Consider the following 27,651-nt stretch of genomic DNA (forward strand, 5'->3'; position numbering starts at 1 on the left):
CCGGGGGTCTCCAACCTTTTGTGTAGTCAGAGCTACTTCTGGCAAGTGAAAATCGTCGTGAGCTACTGAACCTGAAGCAACTCGCGCATTTTTCCGAGAGACCCCCCATGCCGTTTCATTGACTTTAAGCCTAATTTCATCAGAGCCCATACTGTGCTTTTCTGCCCTCCGTTTCACTCGTTTTTTGTGACTTTCTGCCCTCTGTTTCACTCGGTTTCCCCTTGTTTTTTGTGGCTTCTGCTCTCTGTTTCACTAGTTTCCCCCTTGTTTTCTGTGCCCTTCTGTCCTCTGTTTCACTTGTTTTTGTGCCCTTCTGTCCTGTTTCACTCGTTTTTTGTGCTCTTCTGCCCTCTGTTCCCTTTGTTTTTTGTGCCTTTCTGCCCTCTGTTTCCCTCGTTTTTTGTGCGTTTCTGCCCCATGTTCCACCCGTTTTCCCCTTGTTTTTGTGGCCTTCTGCCGTCTGTTTCACTCGTTTTCCCCTTGTTTTTTGTGCCCTTCTGCCCTGTTTCCCTTGTTTTCTGTGGCCTTCTGCTCTCTGTTTCACTCGTTTTCCCCTTGTTTTGTGCCCTTCTGCCCTCTGTTTCCCCCGTTTTTCATGCCTTTCTGCCCTCTGTTTCCCTCGTTTATTGTGGCCTTCTGCCCTCTGTTTCACTCGTTTTCCCCTTGTTTTTTTGTGCCCTTCTGCCCTCTGTTTCCCTCGTTTTTTGTGGCCTTCTGCTCTCTGTTTCACTTGTTTTTTTGGCCCTCTGCTCTCTGTTTCACTTGTTTTCCCCTTGTTTTTTGTGCCCTTCTGCCCTCTGTTTCACTCGTTTTCCCCTTGTTTTTTATGCCCTTCTGCCCTCATTTTCCCTCATTTTTTGTGCCTTTCTACCTTCTGTTCCACCTGTTTTCCCCTTGATTTTGTGCCCTTCTGCCCTGTTTCACTCGTTTTCCCCTTGTTTTTTGTTGCCTTCTGCCCTGTTTCCCTCGTTTTTGTGCCTTTCTGCCCTCTGTTTCACCCGTTTTCCCCTTGTTTTTGTGCCCTTTTGCCCTCTGTTTCACTCATTTTCCCCTTGTTTTTCGTGCCCTTCTGCCCTGTTTCCCTTGTTTTCTGTGGCCTTCTGCTCTGTTTCACTCGTTTTCCCCTTGTTTTTCGTGCCCTTCTGTCCTGTTTCCCTCGTTTTTCTTGCCCTTCTGCCTCTGTTTCCCTCATTTTTTGTGGCCTTCTGCCCTCTTTTTCCCTCGTTTCCCCCTTGTTTTTTGTGCCCTTCTGCCCTCGTTTTCCCTCGTTTTTTGTGCCCGTCTGCCCTGTTTCCCTCGTTTTTTGTGCCCTTCTGTTTCCCTCGTTTTTTGTGGCCTTCTGTCTTCTGTTGCACTTGTTTTCCCCTTGTTTTCTGTGCCCTTCTGCCTTCTGTTTCCCTCTTTTTATGTGGCCTTCTGCCCTCTTTCACTTGTTTTCCACTTGTTTTTCGTGCCCTTCTGCCCTCTGTTATCCCCCTTTTTTTCGTGCACTTCTGCCCTGTTTTCCTTGTTTTTTGTGGCCTTTTGCTTTCTGTTTCACTCATTTTCCCCTTGTTTTTTGTGCCTTTCTGCCCTCTGTTTCCCTTGTTTTTTGTTTGTGCCCTTCTGCACTCTGTTTCCCTCGTTTTTCGTGCCCTTCTTCCCTCTGTTTCCCTCGTGTTTCGTGCCCTTCTGCCCTCTGTTTCCCTCGTTTTTTGTGCCTTTCTGCCCTCTGTTCCACCCATTTTCCCCTTGTTTTTGTGGCCTTCTGCCCTCTGTTTCACTCGTTTTCCCCTTGTTTTTTGTGCCCTTCTGCTCTGTTTCCCTTGTTTTCTGTGGCCTTCTGCTCTCTGTTTCACTCGTTTTCCCCTTGTTTTGTGCCCTTCTGCCCTCTGTTTCCCTTGTTTTTTGTGGCTTTCTGCCCACTGTTTCACTCGTTTTCCCCTTGTTTTTTGTTTCCTTCTGCCCTCTGTTTCCCTCGTTTTTTGTGGCCTTCTGCTCTCTGTTTCACTTGGTTTTTTTGGCCTTCTGCTCTGTTTCACTCGTTTTCCCCTTGTTTTTTGTGCCCTTCTGCCCTCTGTTTCACTCGTTTTCCCCTTGTTTTTTGTGCCTTTCTGCCCTCTGTTCCACCCGTTTTCCCCATGTTTTTGTGCCCTTCTGCCCTCTGTTTCACTTGTTTTCCCCTTGTTTTTTGTGCCCTTCTGCCCTCTGTTTCCCTCGTTTTTGTGCCTTTCTGCCCTCTGTTCTACCCGTTTTCCCCTTATTTTTGTGCCCTTCTGCCCTCTGTTTCACTCGTTTTCCCCTTGTTTTCCGTGCCCTTCTGCCCTGTTTCCCTTGTTTTCTGTGGCCTTCTGCTCTCTGTTTTACTCGTTTTCCCCTTGTTTTGTGCCCTTCTGCCATCTGTTTCCCTCGTTTTTCGTGCCCTTTTGCCTCTGTTTCCCTCGTTTTTTGTGGCCTTCTGCCCTGTGTTTCACTCGTTTTCCCCTTGTTTTTTGGGACCTTCTGCCCTCTGTTTCCCTCGTTTTTGTGCCCTTCTGCCCTGTTTCCCCCGTTTTTTGCCCCTTGTTTTTTGGGACCTTCTGCCCTCTGTTTCCCTCGTTTTTGTGCCCTTCTGCCCTGTTTCCCCCGTTTTTTGTGCCCTTCTGCCCTCTGTTTCCCTTGTTTTTTGTGGCTTTCTGCCCTCTGTTTCACTCCTTTTCCCCTTGTTTTTTGTTTCCTTCTGCCCTCTGTTTCCCTCGTTTTTTGTGGCCTTCTGCTCTCTGTTTCACTTGTTTTTTTTGGCTTTCTGCTCTGTTTCACGTCGTTTTCCCCTTGTTTTTTGTGCCCTTCTGCCCTCTGTTTCACTTGTTTTCCCCTTGTTTTTTGTGCCTTTCTGCCCTCTGTTCCACCCGTTTTCCCCATGTTTTTGTGCCCTTCTGCCCTCTGTTTCACTTGTTTTCCCCTTGTTTTTTGTGCCCTTCTGCCCTCTGTTTCCCTCGTTTTTTGTGCCTTTCTGCCCTCTGTTTTACCTGTTTTCCCCTTATTTTTGTGCCCTTCTGCCCTCTGTTTCACTCGTTTTCCCCTTGTTTTTCGTGCCCTTCTGCCCTGTTTCCCTTGTTTTTTGTGCCCTTCTGCCCTCTGTTTCCCTCGTTTTTTGTGCCTTTCTGCCCTCTGTTCTACCCGTTTCCCCTTGTTTTGTGCCCTTCTGCCATCTGTTTCCCTCGTTTTTCGTGCCCTTTTGCCTCTGTTTCCCTCGTTTTTTGTGGCCTTCTGCCCTGTGTTTCACTCGTTTTCCCCTTGTTTTTTGGGACCTTCTGCCCTCTGTTTCCCTCGTTTTTTGTGCCCTTCTGCCCTGTTTCCCCAGTTTTTCGTGCCCTTCTGCCCTCTTGTTTCCCTTGTTTTTTGTGGCCTTCTGTCCTCTGTTGCACTCGTTTTCCCTTTGTTTTCCGTGCCCTTCTGCCTTCGGCCCTGTTTCACTAGTTTTCCACTTGTTTTTCGTGCCCTTCTGCCCTCTGTTTCCCTCATCTTTTGTGCCCTCCTGCCCCCTGTTTTCCTTGTTTTTTGTGCCCTTCTGCCCTCTGTTTCCCTTGTTTTTTGTGGCCATCTGCCCTGTCTCACTTGTTTTCCCCTTGTTTTTTGTGCCGTTCTGCCCTCTGTTTCCCTCGTTTTTTGTGCCTTTCTACCTTCTGTTCCACCCGTTTTCCCCTTGATTTTGTGCCCTTCTGCCCTGTTTCACTCGTTTTCCCCTTGTTTTTTGTGCCCTTCTGCCCTGTTTCCCTCGTTTTTGTGCCTTTCTGCCCTCTGTTTCACCCGTTTTCCCCTTGTTTTTGTGCCCTTTTGCCCTCTGTTTCACTCATTTTCCCCTTGTTTTTCGTGCCCTTCTGCCCTGTTTCCCTTGTTTTCTGTGGCCTTCTGCTCTGTTTCACTCGTTTTCCCCTTGTTTTGTGCCCTTCTGCCCTCTGTTTCCCTCGTTTTTCTTGCCCTTCTGCCTCTGTTTCCCTCGTTTTTTGTGGCCTTCTGCCCTCTGTTTCCCTCGTTTTCCCCTTGTTTTTTGTGCCCTTCTGCCCTCGTTTTCCCGCGTTTTTTGTGCCCTTCTGCCCTGTTTCCCTCGTTTTTTGTGCCCTTCTGCCCTCTGTTTCCCTCGTTTTTTGTGGCCTTCTGTCTTCTGTTGCACTTGTTTTCCCCTTGTTTTCTGTGCCCTTCTGCCTTCTGTTTCCCTCTTTTTATGTGGCCTTCTGCCCCGTTTCACTCGTTTTCCACTTGTTTTTCGTGCCCTTCTGCCCTCTGTTATCCCCCTTTTTTCGTGCACTTCTGCCCTGTTTTCCTTGTTTTTTGTGGCCTTTTGCTTTCTGTTTCACTCATTTTCCCCTTGTTTTTTGTGCCTTTCTGCCCTCTGTTTCTCTCGTTTTTTGTTTGTGCCCTTCTGCACTCTGTTTCCCTCGTTTTTCGTGCCCTTCTTCCCTCTGTTTCTCTCGTGTTTCGTGCCCTTCTGCCCTCTGTTTCCCTCGTTTTTTGTGCCTTTCTGCCCTCTGTTCCACCCATTTTCCACTTGTTTTTGTGGCCTTCTGCCCTCTGTTTCACTCGTTTTCCCCTTGTTTTTTGTGCCCTTCTGCTCTGTTTCCCTTGTTTTCTGTGGCCTTCTGCTCTCTGTTTCACTCGTTTTCCCCTTGTTTTGTGCCCTTCTGCCCTCTGTTTCCCTTGTTTTTTGTGGCTTTCTGCCCACTGTTTCACTCGTTTTCCCCTTGTTTTTTGTTTCCTTCTGCCCTCTGTTTCCCTCGTTTTTTGTGGCCTTCTGCTCTCTGTTTCACTTGGTTTTTTTGGCCTTCTGCTCTGTTTCACTCGTTTTCCCCTTGTTTTTTGTGCCCTTCTGCCCTCTGTTTCACTCGTTTTCCCCTTGTTTTTTGTGCCTTTCTGCCCTCTGTTCCACCCGTTTTCCCCATGTTTTTGTGCCCTTCTGCCCTCTGTTTCACTTGTTTTCCCCTTGTTTTTTGTGCCCTTCTGCCCTCTGTTGCACTTGTTTTCCCCTTGTTTTCTGTGCCCTTCTGCCTTCTGTTTCCCTCTTTTTATGTGGCCTTCTGCCCTGTTTCACTCGTTTTCCACTTGTTTTTCGTGCCCTTCTGCCCTCTGTTATCCCCCTTTTTTCGTGCACTTCTGCCCTGTTTTCCTTGTTTTTTGTAGCCTTTTGCTTTCTGTTTCACTCATTTTCCCCTTGTTTTTTGTGCCTTTCTGCCCTCTGTTTCCCTCGTTTTTTGTTTGTGCCCTTCTGCACTCTGTTTCCCTCGTTTTTCGTGCCCTTCTTCCCTCTGTTTCCCTCGTGTTTCGTGCCCTTCTGCCCTCTGTTTCCCTCGTTTTTTGTGCCTTTCTGCCCTCTGTTCCACCCATTTTCCACTTGTTTTTGTGGCCTTCTGCCCTCTGTTTCACTCGTTTTCCCCTTGTTTTTTGTGCCCTTCTGCTCTGTTTCCCTTGTTTTCTGTGGCCTTCTGCTCTCTGTTTCACTCGTTTTCCCCTTGTTTTGTGCCCTTCTGTCCTCTGTTTCCCTTGTTTTTTGTGGCTTTCTGCCCACTGTTTCATTCGTTTTCCCCTTGTTTTTTGTTTCCTTCTGCCCTCTGTTTCCCTCGTTTTTTGTGGTCTTCTGCTCTCTGTTTCACTTGTTTTTTTTGGCCTTCTGCTCTGTTTCACTCGTTTTCCCCTTGTTTTTTGTGCCCTTCTGCCCTCTGTTTCACTCGTTTTCCCCTTGTTTTTTGTGCCTTTCTGCCCTCTGTTCCACCCGTTTTCCCCATGTTTTTGTGCCCTTCTGCCCTCTGTTTCACTTGTTTTCCCCTTGTTTTTTGTGCCCTTCTGCCCTCTGTTTCCCTCGTTTTTTAGGCCTTTCTGCCCTCTGTTCTACCCGTTTTCCCCTTATTTTTGTGCCCTTCTGCCCTCTGTTTCACTCGTTTTCCCCTTGTTTTCCGTGCCCTTCTGCCCTGTTTCCCTTGTTTTCTGTGGCCTTCTGCTCTCTGTTTTACTCGTTTTCCCCTTGTTTTGTGCCCTTCTGCCATCTGTTTCCCTCGTTTTTCGTGCCCTTTTGCCTCTGTTTCCCTCGTTTTTTGTGGCCTTCTGCCCTGTGTCTCACTCGTTTTCCCCTTGTTTTTTGGGACCTTCTGCCCTCTGTTTCCCTCGTTTTTTGTGCCCTTCTGCCCTGTTTCCCCTGTTTTTTGTGCCCTTCTGCCCTCTTGTTTCCCTCGTTTTTTGTGGCCTTCTGTCCTCTGTTGCACTCGTTTTCCCTTTGTTTTCCGTGCCCTTCTGCCTTCTGCCCTGTTTCACTCGTTTTCCACTTGCTTTTCGTGCCCTTCTGCCCTCTGTTTCCCTCATCTTTCGTGCCCTTCTGCCCTCTGTTTTCCTTGTTTTTTGTGCCCTTCTGCCCTCTGTTTCCCTTGTTTCTTGTGGCCATCTGCCCTGTCTCACTTGTTTTGCCCTTGTTTTTTGTGGCCTTCTGCTCTGTTTCACTCGTTTTCCCCTTGTTTTGTGCCCTTCTGCCCTCTGTTTCCCTTGTTTTTTGTTTGTGCCCTTCTGCACTCATTTCCCTTGTTTTTCGTGCCCTTATGCCCTCTGTTTCCCTTGTGTTTCGTGCCCTTCTGCCCTCTGTTTCCCTCATTTTTTGTGCCTTTCTGCCCTCTATTCCACCCGTTTTCCCCTTGTTTTTGTGGCCTTCTGCCCTCTGTTTCACTCGTTTTCCCTTGTTTTTTGTGCACTTCTGCCCTGTTTCCCTTGTTTTCTGTGGCCTTCTGCTCTCTGTTTCAAACGTTTTCCCCTTGTTTTGTGCCCTTCTGCCATCTGTTTCCCTCGTTTTTCGTGCCTTTCTGCCCTCTGTTTCCCTAATTTTTTGTGGCCTTCTGCCCTCTGTTTCACTCGTTTTCCCCTTGTTGTTTGTGCCCTTCTGCCCTCTGTTTCATTCGTTTTCCACTTGTTTTTCGTGCCCTTCTGCCCTGTTTCCCTCGTTTTTCGTGCCCTTTTGCCTCTGTTTCCCTCGTTTTTTGTGGCCTTTTGCCCTCTGTTTCACTCGTTTTCCCCTTGTTTTTTGTGACTTTCTGCCCTCTGTTTCCCTCGTTTTTTGTGCCCTTCTGCCCTGTTTCCCCCGTTATTCATGCCCTTCTGCCCTCTTGTTTCCCTGGTTTTTCTTGGCCTTCTGTCCTCTGTTGCACTCGTTTTCCCTTTGTTTTCCGTGCCCTTCTGCCCTCTTTTTATGTGGCCTTCTGCCACGTTTCACTCGTTTTCCACTTGTTTTTAGTGCCCTTCTGCCCTTTGTTTACCTCGTCTTTCGTGCCCTTCTGCCCTATGTTTTCCTTGTTTTTTGTGGCCTTCTGATCTCTGTTTCACCCGTTTCCTCCTTGTTTTTTGTGCTCTTCTGCCCTCTGTTTCCCTCGTTTTTTGTGGCCATCTGCCCTGTCTCACTTGTTTTCTACTTGTTTTTCGTGCCGTTCTGCCCTCTGTTTCCCTTGTTTTTTTGTGGCCTTCTGCTCTCTGTTTCACTCGTTTTCCCCTTGTTTTGTGCCCTTCTGCCCTCTGTTTCCCTTGTTTTTTGTTTGTGCCCTTCTGCACTCTGTTTCCCTCGTTTTTCGTGCCCTTATGCCCTCTGTTTCCCTCGTTTTTTGTGCCTTTCTGCCCTCTGTTCCACCCGTTTTCCCCTTGTTTTTGTGGCCTTCTGCCCTGTTTCACTCGTTTTCCCTTGTTTTTTGTGCCCTTCTGCCCTGTTTCCCTTGTTTTCTGTGGCCTTCTGCTCTCTGTTTCACTCGTTTTCCCCTTGTTTTGTGCCCTTCTGCCATCTGTTTCCCTCATTTTTCGTGCCTTTCTGCCCTGTTTCCCTCGTTTTTCGTGCCCTTTTGCCTCTGTTTCCCTCGTTTTTTGTGGCCTTCTGCCCTCTGTTTCACTCGTTTTCCCCTTGTTTTTTGTGACTTTCTGCCCTCTGTTTCCCTCGTTTTTTGTGCCCTTCTGCCCTGTTTGCCCCGTTATTCATGCACTTCTGCCCTCTTGTTTCCCTCGTTTTTTGTGGCCTTCTGTCCTCTGTTGCACTCGTTTTCCCTTTGTTTTCCGTGCCCTTCTGCCTTCTGTTTCCCTCTTTTTATGTGGCCTTCTGCCCTGTTTCACTCGTTTTCCACTTGTTTTTACTGCCCTTCTGCCCTCTGTTTACCTCGTCTTCTGCCCTCTGTTTTCCTTGTTTTTTGTGGCCTTCTGATCTCTGTTTCACTCGTTTTCCCCTTGTTTTTTGTGCCCTTCTGCCCTCTGTTTTCCTTGTTTTTTGTGGCCATCTGCCCTGTCTCACTTGTTTTACCCTTGTTTTTTGTGCCGTTCTGCCCTCTGCACTCTGTTTCCCTCGTTTTTCGTGCCCTTATGCCCTCTGTTTCCCTCGTGTTTCGTGCCCTTCTGCCCTCTGTTTCCCTCGTTTTTTGTGCCTTTCTGCCCTCTGTTCCACCCGTTTTCCCCTTGTTTTTGTGGCCTTCTGCCCTCTGTTTAACTCGTTTTCCCTTGTTTTTTGTGCCCTTCTGCCCTGTTTCCCTTGTTTTCTGTGGCCTTCTGCTCTCTGTTTCACTCGTTTTCCCCTTGTTTTGTGCCCTTCTGCCATTTGTTTCCCTCGTTTTTCGTGCCTTTCTGCCCTCTGTTTCCCTCATTTTTTGTGGCCTTCTGCCCTCTGTTTCAGTCATTTTCCCCTTGTTTTTTGTGCCCTTCTGCCCTCTGTTTCACTCGTTTTCCCCTTGTTTTTTGTGCCCTTCTGCCCAGTTTCCCTAGTTTTTTGTGCATTTCTGCCCCGTGTTCCACCCGTTTTCCCCTTGTTTTTGTGCCCTTCTGCCCTCTGGTTCAACCGTTTTCCCCTTGTTTTTTTGTGCCCTTCTGCCCTCTGTTTCCCTCGTTTTTGTGCTTTTTTGCCCTCTGTTCCACCCATTTTCCCCTTGTTTTTGTGCCCTTCTGCCCTCTGTTTCACTTGTTTTCCCCTTGTTTTTCGTGCCCTTCTGCCCTGTTTCCCTTGTTTTCTGTGGCCTTCTGCTCTCTGTTTCACTCGTTTTCCCCTTGTTTTGTGCCCTTCTGCCCTCTGTTTCCCTCGTTTTTCTTGCCCTTCTGCCTCTGTTTCCCTCGTTTTCTGTGGCCTTCTGCTCTCTGTTTCACTCATTTTCCCCTTGTTTTGTGCCCGTCTGCCATCTGTTTCCCTCGTTTTTCGTGCCCTTCTGCCCATTGTTTCCCTCATTTTTTGTGGCTTTCTGCCCTCTGTTTCACTTGTTTTCCCCTAGTTTTTTGTGCCCTTCTGCCCTCTGTTTACCTCATTTTTTGTGGCCTTCTGCTGTCTGTTTCACTAGTTTTTTCTGGCCTTCTGCTCTCTGTTTCACTCGTTTTCCCCTTGTTTTTTGTGCCCTTCTGCCCTATGTTTCCCTCGTTTTTTGTTTGTGCCCTTCTGCACTCTGTTTCCCTCGTTTTTCGTGCCCTTCTGCCCTCTGTTTCCTTCGTGTTTCGTGCCCTTCTGCCCTCTGTTTCCCTTGTTTTTTGTGGCCTTCTGCCCTCTGTTTCACCTGTTTTCCCCTTGTTTTTTGTGTCCTTCTGCCCTCTGTTTCCCTCGTTTGTCGTGCCCTTCTACCCTCGTTTTCCACTTGTTTTTCATGCCCTTCTGCCTTCTGTTTTTGTCGTTTTTCGCGCCCTTCTGCCCTTCTGCCCTCTGTTTCATTCGTTTTCCACTTGTTTTTTGTGACTTTCTGCCGTCTGTTTCCCTCGTTTTTTGTGCCCTTCTGCCCTCTGTTTCATTCGTTTTCCACTTGTTTTTCGTGCCCTTCTGCCCTCTGTTTCCCTCATTTTTCGTGCCTTTCTGCACTCTGTTTCCCTCATTTTTCGTGCCCTTCTGCCCTCTGTTTCATTTGTTTTACACTTGTTTTTCGTGCCCTTCTGCTCTCTGTTTCCCTCGTGTTTCGTGACCTTCTGCCCTGTTTCCCTTGTTTTTTGTGGCCTTCTGCCCTCTGTTTCACCAGTTTTCCCCTTGTTTTTTGTGCCCTTCTGCCCTCTGTTTCCCTTGTTTGTCGTGCCCTTCTGCCCTCGTTTTCCACTTGTTTTTCGTGCCCTTCTGCCCTGTTTCCCTAGTTTTTCGTGCCCTTCTGCCCTCTGTTTCCCTTGTTTTTCGTGCCCTTCTGCCCTCTGTTTCACTCGTTTTTCATGCCCTTCTGCCCTCTGTTTCATTCGTTTTCCACTTGTTTTTTGTGCCCTTCTGCCCTGTTTCCCTTGTTTTTCGTGCCCTTCTGCCCTCTGTTTCCCCTCGTTTTTCGTTCCCTTCTGCCCTCTGTTTCCCTCGTTTTTCGTGCCCTTCTGCCCTCTGTTTCACTTGTTTTCCCCTTGTTTTTCGTGCCCTTCTGCCCTCTGCTTCCCTCATTTTTCGTGCCCTTCTGCCCTCTGTTTCACTCGTTTTCCACTTGTTTTTCGTGCCCTTCTGCCCTCTGTTTACATTGTTTTTCGTGCCGTTCTGCCCTCGATGACGTCACAGGGGTCAGACTCTCACAAGAAGAGTCTGCAGCACCAGGAGAGGAGCGTCATCCTCTTCACCCGCCCTAACCCTCAGCTAAGCTCCAATCCGAGCGGCTGGTTTGGGTGAGGGCTGGCAAATGCAGCCAGAAAAGTAAATAGCCCATAAAGGGCTACACGAGCTACTCCCGGGGTCTCCGCGAGCTACCGGTAGCTCCCGATCGACCGGTTGGAGACCCCGGGCCTAGACCTATCCCTCAACTATGGTCCAGAGTGTGAATCAAGGGCAATGAAATTAAGGCTTACTTTCATGTGTTCATTTTATTCCACCTTTTTCTGCACCTGGATTTACTGGGTGCAGAAAACCAGGACACAATCTTTTTCCAGACAGAAAACTTAGACTGAAAAGACACATAAGACTCTGGGTGCAGCAGAAGCAGCCAAGACTTATGCTGTTTTTTTTCACTAACTGGGGGAAACACACAATTCTTCCCTCTGTTGGTGTTCACAGTTGTTGTCTGCCTGTGATTCGGTGTTGAGTGCAGAGCGTATCGATTAGAGCCGAGGGGCCGAGCCGAGGAGGAGTTGATGAGCAAGCGGAGCGGAGCCTGGGACGACTGCCTGGGTTTGTTTTGTGACCGGTTCCCGCTTCACCCGCGTCCTGTTATACGGGCGCTTTAAGTTCTACGGATCTGCGATGGAGGCAGGAACGGCCGCTGCCAGCACTGCGGTGCTAAAGCGCTGCTGGTGCTGCTCGTGCGGTGGCTGCTGCAGAGCACAGAGGAGCACAGAGGAGCCTTGGCCTGCCATCTGATTTATGTAAAAAATGTGTTTATTAATTTTTTTTCCACAGGACACAGGCAAAAATTACATCATTACTTGGTGCCCTTCTGCCATCTGTTTCCCTCGTTTTTCGTGCCCTTCTGCCCTTTGTTTCCCTCGTTTTTTGTGGCTTTCTGCCCTCTGTTTCACTTGTTTTCCCCTAGTTTTTTGTGCCCTTCTGCCCTCTGTTTCCCTCATTTTTCGTGGCCGTCTGCTCTCTGTTTCACTAGTTTTTTTTGGCCTTCTGCTCTCTGTTTCACTCGTTTTCCCCTTGTTTTTGTGCCCTTCTGCCCTCTGTTTCCCTCGTTTTTTGTTTGTGCCCTTCTGCACTCTGTTTCCCTCGTTTTTCGTGCCCTTCTGCCCTCTGTTTCCTTCGTGTTTCGTGCCCTTCTGCCCTCTGTTTCCCTTGTTTTTTGTGGCCTTCTGCCCTCTGTTTCACCCGTTTTCCCCTTGTTTTTTGTGTCCTTCTGCCCTCTGTTTCCCTCGTTTGTCATGCCCTTCTACCCTCGTTTTCCACTTGTTTTTCATGCCCTTCTGCCTTCTGTTTTTGTCGTTTTTCGCGCCCTTCTGCCCTCTGTTTCATTCGTTTTCCACTTGTTTTTCGTGCCCTTCTGCCCTCTGTTTCCCTCATTTTTCGTGCCTTTCTGCACTCTGTTTCCCTCGTTTTTCGTGCACTTCTGCCCTCTGTTTCATTTGTTTTACACTTGTTTTTCGTGCCCTTCTGCTCTCGGTTTCCCTCGTGTTTCGTGACCTTCTGCCCTGTTTCCCTTGTTTTTTGTGGCCTTCTGCCCTCTGTTTCACCAGTTTTCCCCTTGTTTTTTGTGCCCTTCTGCCCTGTTTCCCTTGTTTTTCGTGCCCTTCTGCACTCTGTTTCATTCATTTTCCACTTGTTTTTCGTGCCCTTCTGACCTGTTTCCCTAGTTTTTCGTGCCCTTCTGCCCTCTGTTTCCCTTGTTTTTTTGTGGCCTTCTGCTCTCTGTTTCACTCGTTTTCCCCTTGTTTTGTGCCCTTCTGCCCTCTGTTTCCCTTGTTTTTTGTTTGTGCCCTTCTGCACTCTGTTTCCCTCGTTTTTCGTGCCCTTATGCCCTCTGTTTCCCTCGTTTTTTGTGCCTTTCTGCCCTCTGTTCCACCCGTTTTCCCCTTGTTTTTGTGGCCTTCTGCCCTGTTTCACTCGTTTTCCCTTGTTTTTTGTGCCCTTCTGCCCTGTTTCCCTTGTTTTCTGTGGCCTTCTGCTCTCTGTTTCACTCGTTTTCCCCTTGTTTTGTGCCCTTCTGCCATCTGTTTCCCTCATTTTTCGTGCCTTTCTGCCCTCTGTTTCCCTCATTTTTTGTGGCCTTCTGCCCTCTGTTTCACTCATTTTCCACTTGTTTTTCGTGCCCTTCTGCCCTGTTTCCCTCGTTTTTCGTGCCCTTTTGCCTCTGTTTCCCTCGTTTTTTGTGGCCTTCTGCCCTCTGTTTCACTCGTTTTCCCCTTGTTTTTTGTGACTTTCTGCCCTCTGTTTCCCTCGTTTTTTGTGCCCTTCTGCCCTGTTTGCCCCGTTATTCATGCACTTCTGCCCTCTTGTTTCCCTCGTTTTTTGTGGCCTTCTGTCCTCTGTTGCACTCGTTTTCCCTTTGTTTTCCGTGCCCTTCTGCCTTCTGTTTCCCTCTTTTTATGTGGCCTTCTGCCCTGTTTCACTCGTTTTCCACTTGTTTTTACTGCCCTTCTGCCCTCTGTTTACCTCGTCTTCTGCCCTCTGTTTTCCTTGTTTTTTGTGGCCTTCTGATCTCTGTTTCACTCGTTTTCCCCTTGTTTTTTGTGCCCTTCTGCCCTCTGTTTTCCTTGTTTTTTGTGGCCATCTGCCCTGTCTCACTTGTTTTACCCTTGTTTTTTGTGCCGTTCTGCCCTCTGCACTCTGTTTCCCTCGTTTTTCGTGCCCTTATGCCCTCTGTTTCCCTCGTGTTTCGTGCCCTTCTGCCCTCTGTTTCCCTCGTTTTTTGTGCCTTTCTGCCCTCTGTTCCACCCGTTTTCCCCTTGTTTTTGTGGCCTTCTGCCCTCTGTTTAACTCGTTTTCCCTTGTTTTTTGTGCCCTTCTGCCCTGTTTCCCTTGTTTTCTGTGGCCTTCTGCTCTCTGTTTCACTCGTTTTCCCCTTGTTTTGTGCCCTTCTGCCATTTGTTTCCCTCGTTTTTCGTGCCTTTCTGCCCTCTGTTTCCCTCATTTTTTGTGGCCTTCTGCCCTCTGTTTCAGTCATTTTCCCCTTGTTTTTTGTGCCCTTCTGCCCTCTGTTTCACTCGTTTTCCCCTTGTTTTTTGTGCCCTTCTGCCCAGTTTCCCTAGTTTTTTGTGCATTTCTGCCCCGTGTTCCACCCGTTTTCCCCTTGTTTTTGTGCCCTTCTGCCCTCTGGTTCAACCGTTTTCCCCTTGTTTTTTTGTGCCCTTCTGCCCTCTGTTTCCCTCGTTTTTGTGCTTTTTTGCCCTCTGTTCCACCCATTTTCCCCTTGTTTTTGTGCCCTTCTGCCCTCTGTTTCACTTGTTTTCCCCTTGTTTTTCGTGCCCTTCTGCCCTGTTTCCCTTGTTTTCTGTGGCCTTCTGCTCTCTGTTTCACTCGTTTTCCCCTTGTTTTGTGCCCTTCTGCCCTCTGTTTCCCTCGTTTTTCTTGCCCTTCTGCCTCTGTTTCCCTCGTTTTCTGTGGCCTTCTGCTCTCTGTTTCACTCATTTTCCCCTTGTTTTGTGCCCGTCTGCCATCTGTTTCCCTCGTTTTTCGTGCCCTTCTGCCCATTGTTTCCCTCATTTTTTGTGGCTTTCTGCCCTCTGTTTCACTTGTTTTCCCCTAGTTTTTTGTGCCCTTCTGCCCTCTGTTTACCTCATTTTTTGTGGCCTTCTGCTGTCTGTTTCACTAGTTTTTTCTGGCCTTCTGCTCTCTGTTTCACTCGTTTTCCCCTTGTTTTTTGTGCCCTTCTGCCCTATGTTTCCCTCGTTTTTTGTTTGTGCCCTTCTGCACTCTGTTTCCCTCGTTTTTCGTGCCCTTCTGCCCTCTGTTTCCTTCGTGTTTCGTGCCCTTCTGCCCTCTGTTTCCCTTGTTTTTTGTGGCCTTCTGCCCTCTGTTTCACCTGTTTTCCCCTTGTTTTTTGTGTCCTTCTGCCCTCTGTTTCCCTCGTTTGTCGTGCCCTTCTACCCTCGTTTTCCACTTGTTTTTCATGCCCTTCTGCCTTCTGTTTTTGTCGTTTTTCGCGCCCTTCTGCCCTTCTGCCCTCTGTTTCATTCGTTTTCCACTTGTTTTTTGTGACTTTCTGCCGTCTGTTTCCCTCGTTTTTTGTGCCCTTCTGCCCTCTGTTTCATTCGTTTTCCACTTGTTTTTCGTGCCCTTCTGCCCTCTGTTTCCCTCATTTTTCGTGCCTTTCTGCACTCTGTTTCCCTCATTTTTCGTGCCCTTCTGCCCTCTGTTTCATTTGTTTTACACTTGTTTTTCGTGCCCTTCTGCTCTCTGTTTCCCTCGTGTTTCGTGACCTTCTGCCCTGTTTCCCTTGTTTTTTGTGGCCTTCTGCCCTCTGTTTCACCAGTTTTCCCCTTGTTTTTTGTGCCCTTCTGCCCTCTGTTTCCCTTGTTTGTCGTGCCCTTCTGCCCTCGTTTTCCACTTGTTTTTCGTGCCCTTCTGCCCTGTTTCCCTAGTTTTTCGTGCCCTTCTGCCCTCTGTTTCCCTTGTTTTTCGTGCCCTTCTGCCCTCTGTTTCACTCGTTTTTCATGCCCTTCTGCCCTCTGTTTCATTCGTTTTCCACTTGTTTTTTGTGCCCTTCTGCCCTGTTTCCCTTGTTTTTCGTGCCCTTCTGCCCTCTGTTTCCCCTCGTTTTTCGTTCCCTTCTGCCCTCTGTTTCCCTCGTTTTTCGTGCCCTTCTGCCCTCTGTTTCACTTGTTTTCCCCTTGTTTTTCGTGCCCTTCTGCCCTCTGCTTCCCTCATTTTTCGTGCCCTTCTGCCCTCTGTTTCACTCGTTTTCCACTTGTTTTTCGTGCCCTTCTGCCCTCTGTTTACATTGTTTTTCGTGCCGTTCTGCCCTCGATGACGTCACAGGGGTCAGACTCTCACAAGAAGAGTCTGCAGCACCAGGAGAGGAGCGTCATCCTCTTCACCCGCCCTAACCCTCAGCTAAGCTCCAATCCGAGCGGCTGGTTTGGGTGAGGGCTGGCAAATGCAGCCAGAAAAGTAAATAGCCCATAAAGGGCTACACGAGCTACTCCCGGGGTCTCCGCGAGCTACCGGTAGCTCCCGATCGACCGGTTGGAGACCCCGGGCCTAGACCTATCCCTCAACTATGGTCCAGAGTGTGAATCAAGGGCAATGAAATTAAGGCTTACTTTCATGTGTTCATTTTATTCCACCTTTTTCTGCACCTGGATTTACTGGGTGCAGAAAACCAGGACACAATCTTTTTCCAGACAGAAAACTTAGACTGAAAAGACACATAAGACTCTGGGTGCAGCAGAAGCAGCCAAGACTTATGCTGTTTTTTTTCACTAACTGGGGGAAACACACAATTCTTCCCTCTGTTGGTGTTCACAGTTGTTGTCTGCCTGTGATTCGGTGTTGAGTGCAGAGCGTATCGATTAGAGCCGAGGGGCCGAGCCGAGGAGGAGTTGATGAGCAAGCGGAGCGGAGCCTGGGACGACTGCCTGGGTTTGTTTTGTGACCGGTTCCCGCTTCACCCGCGTCCTGTTATACGGGCGCTTTAAGTTCTACGGATCTGCGATGGAGGCAGGAACGGCCGCTGCCAGCACTGCGGTGCTAAAGCGCTGCTGGTGCTGCTCGTGCGGTGGCTGCTGCAGAGCACAGAGGAGCACAGAGGAGCCTTGGCCTGCCATCTGATTTATGTAAAAAATGTGTTTATTAATTTTTTTTCCACAGGACACAGGCAAAAATTACATCATTACTTGGTGCCCTTCTGCCATCTGTTTCCCTCGTTTTTCGTGCCCTTCTGCCCTTTGTTTCCCTCGTTTTTTGTGGCTTTCTGCCCTCTGTTTCACTTGTTTTCCCCTAGTTTTTTGTGCCCTTCTGCCCTCTGTTTCCCTCATTTTTCGTGGCCGTCTGCTCTCTGTTTCACTAGTTTTTTTTGGCCTTCTGCTCTCTGTTTCACTCGTTTTCCCCTTGTTTTTGTGCCCTTCTGCCCTCTGTTTCCCTCGTTTTTTGTTTGTGCCCTTCTGCACTCTGTTTCCCTCGTTTTTCGTGCCCTTCTGCCCTCTGTTTCCTTCGTGTTTCGTGCCCTTCTGCCCTCTGTTTCCCTTGTTTTTTGTGGCCTTCTGCCCTCTGTTTCACCCGTTTTCCCCTTGTTTTTTGTGTCCTTCTGCCCTCTGTTTCCCTCGTTTGTCATGCCCTTCTACCCTCGTTTTCCACTTGTTTTTCATGCCCTTCTGCCTTCTGTTTTTGTCGTTTTTCGCGCCCTTCTGCCCTCTGTTTCATTCGTTTTCCACTTGTTTTTCGTGCCCTTCTGCCCTCTGTTTCCCTCATTTTTCGTGCCTTTCTGCACTCTGTTTCCCTCGTTTTTCGTGCACTTCTGCCCTCTGTTTCATTTGTTTTACACTTGTTTTTCGTGCCCTTCTGCTCTCGGTTTCCCTCGTGTTTCGTGACCTTCTGCCCTGTTTCCCTTGTTTTTTGTGGCCTTCTGCCCTCTGTTTCACCAGTTTTCCCCTTGTTTTTTGTGCCCTTCTGCCCTGTTTCCCTTGTTTTTCGTGCCCTTCTGCACTCTGTTTCATTCATTTTCCACTTGTTTTTCGTGCCCTTCTGACCTGTTTCCCTAGTTTTTCGTGCCCTTCTGCCCTCTGTTTCCCTTGTTTTTCGTGCCCTTCTGCCCTCTGTTTCACTCGTTTTCCACTTGTTTTTCGTGCCCTTCTGCCCTCTGTTTCCCTCGTTTTTCATGCCCTTCTGCCCTCTGTTTCATTCGTTTTCCACTTGTTTTTTGTGCCCTTCTGCCCTGTTTCCCTTGTTTTTCGTGCCCTTCTGCCCTCTGTTTCCCCTCGTTTTTCGTTCCCTTCTGCCCTCTGTTTCCCTCGTTTTTCGTGCCCTTCTGCCCTCTGTTTCACTTGTTTTCCCCTTGTTTTTCGTGCCCTTCTGCCCTCTGTTTCCCTCATTTTTCGTGCCCTTCTGCCCTGTTTCCCCTTGTTTTTCGTTCCCTTCTGCCCTCTGTTTCCCTCATTTTTCGTGCCCTTCTGCCCTCTGTTTCACTCATTTTCCCCTTGTTTTTCGTGCCCTTCTGCCCTCTGCTTCCCTCATTTTTCGTGCCCTTCTGCCCTCTGTTTCACTCGTTTTCCACTTGTTTTTCGTGCCCTTCTGCCCTCTGTTTACATTGTTTTTCGTGCCGTTCTGCCCTCGATGACGTCACAGGGGTCAGACTCTCACAAGAAGAGTCTGCAGCACCAGGAGAGGAGCGTCATCCTCTTCACCCGCCACAACCCTCAGCTAAGCTCCAATCCGAGCGGCTGGTTTGGGTGAGGGCTGGCAAATGCAGCCGGAAAAGTAAATAGCCCATAAAGGGCTACACGAGCTACTCCCGGGGTCTCCGCGAGCTACCGGTAGCTCCCGATCGACCGGTTGGAGACCCCGGGCCTAGACCTATCCCTCAACTATGGTCCAGAGTGTGAATCAAGGGCAATGAAATTAAGGCTTACTTTCATGTGTTCATTTTATTCCACCTTTTTCTGCACCTGGATTTACTGGGTGCAGAAAACCAGGACACAATCTTTTTCCAGACAGAAAACTTAGACTGAAAAGACACATAAGACTCTGGGTGCAGCAGAAGCAGCCAAGACTTATGCTGTTTTTTTCACTAACTGGGGGAAACACACAATTCTTCCCTCTGTTGGTGTTCACAGTTGTTGTCTGCCTGTGATTCGGTGTTGAGTGCAGAGCGTATCGATTAGAGCCGAGGGGCCGAGCCGAGGAGGAGTTGATGAGCAAGCGGAGCGGAGCCTGGGACGACTGCCTGGGTTTGTTTTGTGACCGGTTCCCGCTTCACCCGCGTCCTGTTATACGGGCGCTTTAAGTTCTACGGATCTGCGATGGAGGCAGGAACGGCCGCTGCCCGATCTGCGGTGCTAAAGCGCTGCTGGTGCTGCTCGTGCGGTGGCTGCTGCAGAGCACAGAGGAGCACAGAGGAGCCTTGGCCTGCCATCTGATTTATGTCAAAAATGTGTTTATTAATTTTTTTTTCCACAGGACGCAGGCAAAAATTACATCATTACTTGGTCCCACGCAGGGGATCAGAAAGCTCAACAGAATTATAACAGGAGGACAAAGTGCATTGATCAATATAAATCAGCTCCTCCTCTTATTAGATAAGTCAAATGAAAGATACAGCTTCTAAGTGCCCCGGAGCTTAGAGAGAGAGATAAAAAGAAAAAAAAGACGATCATGCAACTTTGCTAAGCCAGCTAGGTCTAAAGAAAACTCAACGGCCTTCTGTAACGGTAATTTCTCCAGGTTGCTCCACCGAGGTGTTGTATGCGGAATAGCCAAAAAGCGTGGACAAACTCATCCTAACATGGGATAAGTAATTATGAATCTAACAAGGAACAAAGAAAAAAAACGAATAAAAAAAACACTTTCCTGCGTGGCTACCGGCCGTGAAAGATTGCGGCGTTCTAGCAGAGCTCCGTGACTGCAGGGCACCTTCCCCGACAATCCGCACAATAATCCTGAATTCAGCAGGCGCTGCTACGGCTGTATAAAAACGGGAGATCTTCCGGTTCCCGGTGAAGCAATCGGCTACTCCAGACTCCTAAAACTCAAGCGGCTACGAGAAAGTGCAACCGGGGCCTAACAGCACTACGGAAGCCGGGAACTAAAGTTTCACGGCGGCCCGGCATACAGATGACCCGACAAGAACTGCTCCTGGACACAGAATAAAGGTGGCAAAAACCAAAACGGATGCGGCTGCGCGCACAGTACGTCCTTGGACTACAAGGTACTGGCGACTGCTGGAGGGGGCTCTGAGTGAAAACCCGACGTTACCGGGCAGGGACTGTGGACTGGGGACGCCGCAGTACGGCGGCACAAAATGGCGGCTTAATCATGGAACCACCGGCCTCTCTGTTACCGCCGCTGAGCACATCAGCCCGCTAACCTGCCCCACACGCAGCACTAGCTGCAAATCAGTGACACCAGCAGGCATTTTAAGGGGCATACCCTAGATAGCACTGTGCGAAGATACCCGGCGCTGTCTCACAAGCTTAGCGGGGGCTATAGGGAGCAGTTCCACAGCTGAAAGACAGGAGCTGGAGGTACCACAGGCCGCTGGTTCTACACAGCGGACCAGCCCAGCGCAACGCAGGCCCACACGCGTTCCCGGAGTCACCAAGGAACACACAGTACAACACATCGAGGAACAGTTGGCAAACAGGGCTTTTCTCCTGTCTTCACGAATTTTTGGGTGCGTGTCCACTGCGATCAAGTACCATGACGGACAGGGGGCCCAAGGTGCAACAGCCTACGCGCTTGGAAAAATATGCCTATGTAAAAGAACCCTAGAATGGTCAACCGAACGAAGCGCCACGCACATCATCGTGACGTTATGGCGGTATTGCACACAATGCAAACTTCAATGGGGACTATCTCCACTGATATCTCCCTGATAAGGGCGGACTTCTCTAAGTTGTCAGACCGTTTGATTGAGGTGGAAAAGGCTACATCGGGGCTAACTGACGACACGGCGGCCTTGAAACACAAAGTGCAGAAACTGGACAATCTGCTTTTAAAGGCGAAACTTGACGAACAGGAAGGCCGCTCACGGCGCAACAACGTACGCCTGTTGGGTGTACCGGAAACAACAGGGGGCCCTGCGTTGGACCTATTCGTAGAAGATTTGATCCAAACTAAGCTGCAACCGAAGGGCCTGTCAAATTATTTCTCAGTAGAACGTGCCAACCTGGTGTCAGGTGGGAAACCAAAACCAGGGGCACCACCGCATCCAATCTTAGCGAGGATCTTCAACTTTCATGACCGCGATGCCATCCTGCAGACAGCTCGAATGGCTCCACCAGTCAAAATTGACAACGCAGAGGTCACCTTCTATCCAGACTACATGGCAGCGGTGGCACAACAACGACAAAATTTCACGGAAGTGAAAAGGGAACTCCGTTCTAGAGAACTCAAATACTCAATGCTCTTCCCAGCGAAGCTGCGTGTTGAAGCGGAGGGAAAAACGTGTTTTTTTTAATCGCCCAAAGATGCGCAAGACTGGTTGGAAGGCTGGCGGCAGACAGGGAAACCCAGGAACCGGGAAGAAAGACAAAATAACCGATAATGGAAAAGACAGAAGCCCACAACAAACTGCGTCACTGAAGCGACGCTATGACTTGGCTTTTTAAGGATTAAGGACCTCACAGGCTGCCACGCTTCACAACACCGCAGTAGGAGACTATGATATGGACACGGCCCGAGATTGGGCGGTGAGCGCAGGCTGGTGGGTACTGTTACATTGACCTTCCTTACAATGGGTCAATTAAGGACGTGATACAAAGGCAAGTTATGCAGACTCCAACAGGTAGGACCTACCGTGATGTTGGTAGCGCTGCATGGACAATGATGGGTGGGAAGGAGGCTATAACAGTCACAGTAGTCTCACCCTCACGAACACTACATTTTGTTCTGGGAAGTAAGCACTCTGCTCAGTTGGGGGTGGTGAATGGTTCTGTATCCGCCGGGCAGGGAGGCAGGGTGGGGGGTGGGGATTTTGATAGCGATAAGTTTCGGTTTGTTTTGGTCTCTGGTGAACAATGACTACTTTCTTCAGGGACTACAATTGTTTATCGGGGGCCATAATGAGCAATTGGAGATGGGGACAGTCACAGATCCGATGGGGGGGAGGGCAGGGTTTGGGATTAGGGGCCAAGGATTCTTGAAGCAACTGTTACAATGTTTACGTTTAATATGTTACGTTATTTCAAGGAACAAGTTTACGTGTCAACTATACAATCTATGCGCACACAGGGCAGGTCATGTACAGCAGGTATCAACAGTAGTCACTGACCATAGGATATACATATCAAGCACGACGTGACACCACATGAGGGGCGGGAGACCAACACTCAGTTACCACTTCAGCCGGGCCCCCCTTGTCCATAATTTCGCGGGACATGAATGGGTTGGGTCATAAGATTAAACGAGGGCTGGTCCTACAGTACCTGAAGCGTAAGGGGCCCTCGATTGTTCTACTCCAGGAAACACATTTGACAGGAACAACATGCAAGGGCCTAGATAGATGGGCTTTAAAATGGTAGCTCACGCTGAGTTCACGTCTGGCTCTAGAGGGGTGGGAATCCTGGTCCATAAGAGCTCCACATTCATGATTAAGAACACTTGGACTGATGCACAGGGACGATTTGCGGTACTAACTGGGCAGTGGGAAGGTAGGTTGTATCACGTGCTCTCCGTTTATGTTCCCCCCATACTTCACAGGCAAGCATTTCAGGACCTCGGGAGGCTAACCACAATAGAGGACAATACACATTTCTTGCAGGACATTAGGATGCCTACGCTTTCTCCGGAAGCCAGGGAAGACCTAGATGCTGACCTCTCGTCGGAAGAGTTGGGGCGGGCACTGGCGGCACTCAACACAGGGAAAGCAATTGGTCCAAACGGGCTACCATTAGAGCTGTACAAAAAAGTGGCGGGTCTGATCACACCTCACTTACTTAACATGTACAATGACTGCCTGGAGGATGACATGCTGCCACGGGATCAGCGAATAGCCACAATTGTGGCAGTGCACAAACCGGGCAAACCTGCGCATTTGGCAGCCTCTTACCACCCAATATCGCTAATGAATACGGAAGCCAAAATACTGGCCAAAGCGTTGGCACTCCAACTACAGCCACACCTCAAGGACTTGGTTCACCCGGACCAATCAGGGTTCATGCCGGGACGTAACACCTCCCTTAATCTACGGAGGGTGTATGCCGTTATGGCCCGTACACCAGAGATACAGAAAGATGCAGTCATCCTTTCCTTGGACGCCACTATGGCCTTCGATTTAGTGGAATGGCGTTCCTCTTTGTGGTACTTCGGAAGTTGGGACTTGGCCCGAAATTCTGTGCATGGATACAGCTTTTATAAACGGAACCCCCCGCTCAAGTAGTAGCAAACGGAAGAATATCAAGAGAATTCAAACTAGGAAGGGGTACCAGGCAGGGATGTCCACTGTCGCAGCTGCTATTCGCCCAGGTGCTGGTACTGCTCGCTGCATGGATCAGGCAGGACGTCTCCATTCATGGAATGAGATGGGAGGAGGACTGGAAGGATCGTATCTCGCTATATGCGGACGACGTGCTCGTATATTTAACATCCCGGCAAGATCATTAGTGTTCCTACTAGACATTTTCACTGCATACGGGAAAGTATCCGGCTACACTATTAACTGGACGAAATCGCTACTCTATGTATTGCACGGGCCTACACCCAAAATCCCGGCGGGATGCGAACTGCAGATCGTGACCAGAGATTTCAAGTACTTAGGAATATATGTTACCCCATCAGAGTCCATATTCATGGAAGAAAATTTAATGAGGCCCCTGGAACGACTCCGAGCGGACGTAAAACACTGGAGATCCTCCCCGCTGACGCTCCTGGGTAAAGCTGGACTATTTAAAATGCTAGCCCTTCCGAGATTCCTATATGCCCTACAAAATACCCCATTTCCTGTCCCCCCTAAGTATTTCAAATCCATTGAAGCAGAAGTAACAACCCTATTGTGGGACGGTAAACCTCCCCAGATAGCACAACACAAACTGGTCCGGAGTTGGTATGACAGTAGTATTGCTCTACCGAATGTTAAACTCTACTACTGGGCATCACAACTGATGACAATAAATCAATGGTTGCACGTCCCACAGGACGAACCAGCATACAGGTTGGACCGGAGCCTCCTGCCGGCAGACTGACTGATGAGGGCGCTTTACACCTACGGAAAACAGGAAGGACTTACAGGACCAACGGCACACACAATTAAAATATGGCACGCCGCACAGAGGGCCTTGGGATGGGAGGGAGTGTTGACACAAGTCACTCCCCTCTGGGACACGAGAAAACTGGACATACTGGCGAACACAAAGGGATTCAAAGAATGGGACCTAATTGGTATCTCTAAAATAGGCGACCTATGGGCGAAAGGAGAGATAATATCATTTGAAAAGTTGCAAGAGAGGTATAAGATGGCAGACTCGGAACGATTCCGTTACATACAGATACGACACGCATTACAAAGTGCAATTCCCCCAGAGACCAAATTGGTGGAATCCTCCCCTCTGGAGGATAGGCTCCTCACGGACTACATGGAAAAAAAGGCAACCTCCTACACATACAAGAAACTGATCAATAATCAACCAGACCCCCTGATAGCACTAAAGGGAAAATGGGAGACTGAATTGGGAGATATCGAGGAATCTGATTGGATGGACGCCCGAGCATCAGCCCGAGAGGCAGCGATCCCATCCCGACTTAAACTCATTCAACTGAAAATATTACACCGAACATATTATCCTCGCACCACGATATTTAAACTGGGCTACACTATTAACTGGACGAAATCGCTACTCTATGTATTGCACGGGCCTACACCCAAAATCCCGGCGGGATGCAAACTGCAGATCGTGACCAGAGATTTCAAGTACTTAGGAATATATGTTACCCCATCAAAGTCCATATTCATGGAAGAAAATTTAATGAGGCCCCTGGAACGACTCCGAGCGGACGTAAAACACTGGAGATCCCCCCCGCTGACGCTCCTGGGTAAAGCTGGACTATTTAAAATGCTAGCCCTTCCGAGATTCCTATATGCCCTACAAAATACCCCATTTCCTGTCCCCCCTAGGTATTTCAAATCCATTGAAGCAGAAGTAACAACCCTATTGTGGGACGGTAAACCTCCCCAGATAGCACAACACAAACTGGTCCGGAGTTGGTATGACAGTGGTATTGCTCTACCAAATGTTAAACTCTACTACTGGGCATCACAACTGATGACAATAAATCAATGGTTGCACGTCCCACAGGACGAACCAGCATACAGGTTGGACCGGAGCCTCCTGCCGGCAGACTGACTGATGAGGGCGCTTTAGACCTACGGAAAACAGGAAGGACTTACAGGACCAAGGGCACACACGACTAAAATATGGCACGCCGCACAGAGGGCCTTGGGATGGGAGGGAGTGTTGACACAAGTCACTCCCCTCTGGGACACGAGAAAACTGGACATACTGGCGAACACAAAGGGATTCAAAGAATGGGACCTAATTGGTATCTCTAAAATAGGCGACCTATGGGCGAATGGAGAGATAATATCATTTGAAAAGTTGCAAGCGAGGTATAAGATGGCAGACTCGGAACGATTCCGTTACATACAGATACGACACGCATTACAAAGTGCAATTCCCCCAGAGACCAAATTGGTGGAATCCTCCCCTCTGGAGGATAGGCTCCTCACGGACTACATGGAAAAAAAGGCAACCTCCTACACATACAAGAAACTGATCAATAATCAACCAGACCCCCTGATAGCACTAAAGGGAAAATGGGAGACTGAATTGGGAGATATCGAGGAATCTGATTGGATGGACGCCCGAGCATCAGCCCGAGAGGCAGCGAATCCCATCCCGACTTAAACTCATTCAACTGAAAATATTACACCGAACATAATATCCTCGCACCACGATATTTAAACTGGGACACACACCAGATCACCTTTGCCTCAGAGGGTGTGGAGGTATTGGAACATTTTACCATATAATATGGGAATGCCCTATCATAAACCGCTATTGATCAAGAGTATTAGCGATACTTTCAGAGGTGGGAGGAGCAGAAGTGATATGTGGATTGATGTAGCCTGATTACTGTGTTAAGTTAGCATGAGCTTTTTGTGAGTTTAAACGCCATTTTTCCTTTCTGTTGCTTTTTGCACACGACACACATCTGCTGCTTTAGCTTTGAGCCTAGTAAAATGTTTTCAGTTCATACGAGAATAATATGTTGTTACACTGATATCAGCCTTGCTTGGAGAGCTATGTCTGTACAGTGAGTGCTGAAACCTTCAAGGATATCTCAACACAGTAGTTGTTATGCGCACTGATCTTCGCACGTCCCTAGACATAACATACATGCAGCTGCAGCCAAGTTCTGGATTTAGGCACATTTTATATTGCTTTGCACAAGAGCATAACACACACTTGATGGTGCTTCGCATGCAGAGAGCTGGTTGCTGATGATGTGATACTTTACCACTAGGATCTTGAGGTATGGGGCCGCTCTGCTAAAACCCACAAGAGACCTTCTTAGATATAATATAATATACTAGCTAGGGAGGGTGATAATTAGGTTTTGTTAAACCCTATTCATTTTAGCATAATACTATGCTTGCACCGTTTGTGTTATATGGACTAGTGACTATGTTGATTACTTTTGTTTCTTATAATATGTTTGCTTGTATTAGCTAAGATACTGCGCTTGAGAGCACTGCATTAGTGAATAAACATTTCAAATATGCACGTGTCCTCTTTTACTCCTTGTTCTGGATTGAAATTATTGTATAACGAAAGAGTGTTCATGTGTTCCACGTTACCTGATGTGTACTAAGTTCATGTTCTGGTTTGTCTAAGCATTGGGAGTTTATGATGACCAATGAGACACTGTAGCTAGTCTGGTAGGGGATTTTTGGGTACTAAGGTGAGTTTTGGGACATCCTAATTCACTGAGGTTCCAAGCCTCTATGCACAGTTCTGTCTGAGCACGGAATCCCTGCGACAGAAGTTCCCTGTGATCCCAGGTGTTGCCTCCTCAATATCTGGTAGCCCACCGACTTAAACCTAGCCTTACAGAACTGGGCTACATTGGGGGCGACAATCGCGAAGCGAAACATAGCAAAATACTGGGGCTCAGCGATAACACCTACACGTACACAATGGGAACGGATCTATGACGTTACAACGCGTTATTTTACAACGCAGACCGTTACAACGCAGACCGTTACAACGCAGGTACCATTACAATGCATGCCATTACAACGCATGTCATTACATAGCAGATACTATTACAACGCATGCCATTACATCGTAAGTATAGGTAAGTATATCTTTCTTATAAAAATGTAATAAAGTTAATTTAATTAATGTAAATTAATAAATATAATTTAAACATTTTTAAAACAGTAATTAATTTAATTTAATTTAATTATAGTAATTTAATTAAAAATAAAATTGTAATTAATTTAATATATTTCATACAATATAATTAATGAAATATAATTAATTTATAAATAGTAAATAATATAATGTAATTTATTACAATAAAAATAATTTAAATAAAATTAAAATATTACTTAATATAATTTAATTTAATATAATTAAAGAAATTTTATTTATTTAAAAATTGTAAATAATATTATTTAATTATAATAAATAAAATAAATAAAAAAGTAATTAATTTAATTTAATTTAAGTAATGTAATTCAATTAATTTTTTAATTGTAAATGTTGTAATTAATTTAATTAAATTTAATTAAATTAAATTAATATAATTAATTTAATTTATTTTAAGTCGTAATACCCCTGTACACCAAAAACCAAACCTAGCCCTAAAACCTAAAAATACCCATGTACCCCAAAAACCAAACCCAGCCCTAAAACCTAAAAAAACCCTGTACCCCAAAAACCAAACCCAGCCCTAAAACCTAAAAATACCCCTGTACCCCAAAAACCAAACCCAGCCGTAAAACCTAAAAATACCCCTGTACCCCAAAAACCAAACCCAGCCCTAAAACCTAAAAATACCTTTGTACCCCAAAAACCAAACCCAGCCCTAAAACCTAAAAATACCCCTTTTCCCCAAAAACCAAACCCAGCCCTAAAACCTAAAAATACCCCTGTACCCCAAAAACCAAACCCAGCCCAAAAAACCTAAAAATACCCCTGTACCCCAAAAACCAAACCCAGCCCTAAAACCTAAAAATACCCCTGTACCCCAAAAACCAAACCCAGCCCTAAAACCTAAAAATACCCCTGTACCCCAAAAACCAAACCCAGCCCTAAAACCTAAAAATACCCCTGTACCCCAAAAACCAAACCTAGCCCTAAAACCTAAAAATACCCCTGTACCCCAAAAACCAAACCCAGCCCTAAAACCTAAAAATACCCCCGTACCCCAAAAACCAAACCTAGCCCTAAAACCTAATACCCCTGTACCCCAAAAACCAAACCCAGCCCTAAAACCTAAAAATACCCCTGTACCCCAAAAACCAACCCCAGCCCTAAAACATAAAAATACCCCTGTACCCCAAAAACCAAACCCAGCCCTAAAACCTAAAACTACCCCTGTACCCCAAAAACCAAACCCAGGCCTAAAACCTAAAAATACCCCTGTACCCCAAAAACCAAACCCAGCCCTAAAACCTA

General features: G+C 47.7%; 1 protein-coding gene across 2 annotated transcripts in view; it reads right to left on the minus strand.

The window, feature by feature from the left end:
* LOC147737284 (uncharacterized) overlaps positions 1 to 27,651 on the minus strand; it is a 1,685,245-nt gene that overhangs the window by 10,607 nt on the left and 1,646,987 nt on the right. The gene's annotated exons all lie outside the window — the stretch shown is intronic.

This window comes from Lissotriton vulgaris, chromosome 1_1 (genome assembly GCF_964263255.1).
Source record: "Lissotriton vulgaris chromosome 1_1, aLisVul1.2, whole genome shotgun sequence".
Lineage (NCBI taxonomy): Eukaryota > Metazoa > Chordata > Amphibia > Caudata > Salamandridae > Lissotriton > Lissotriton vulgaris.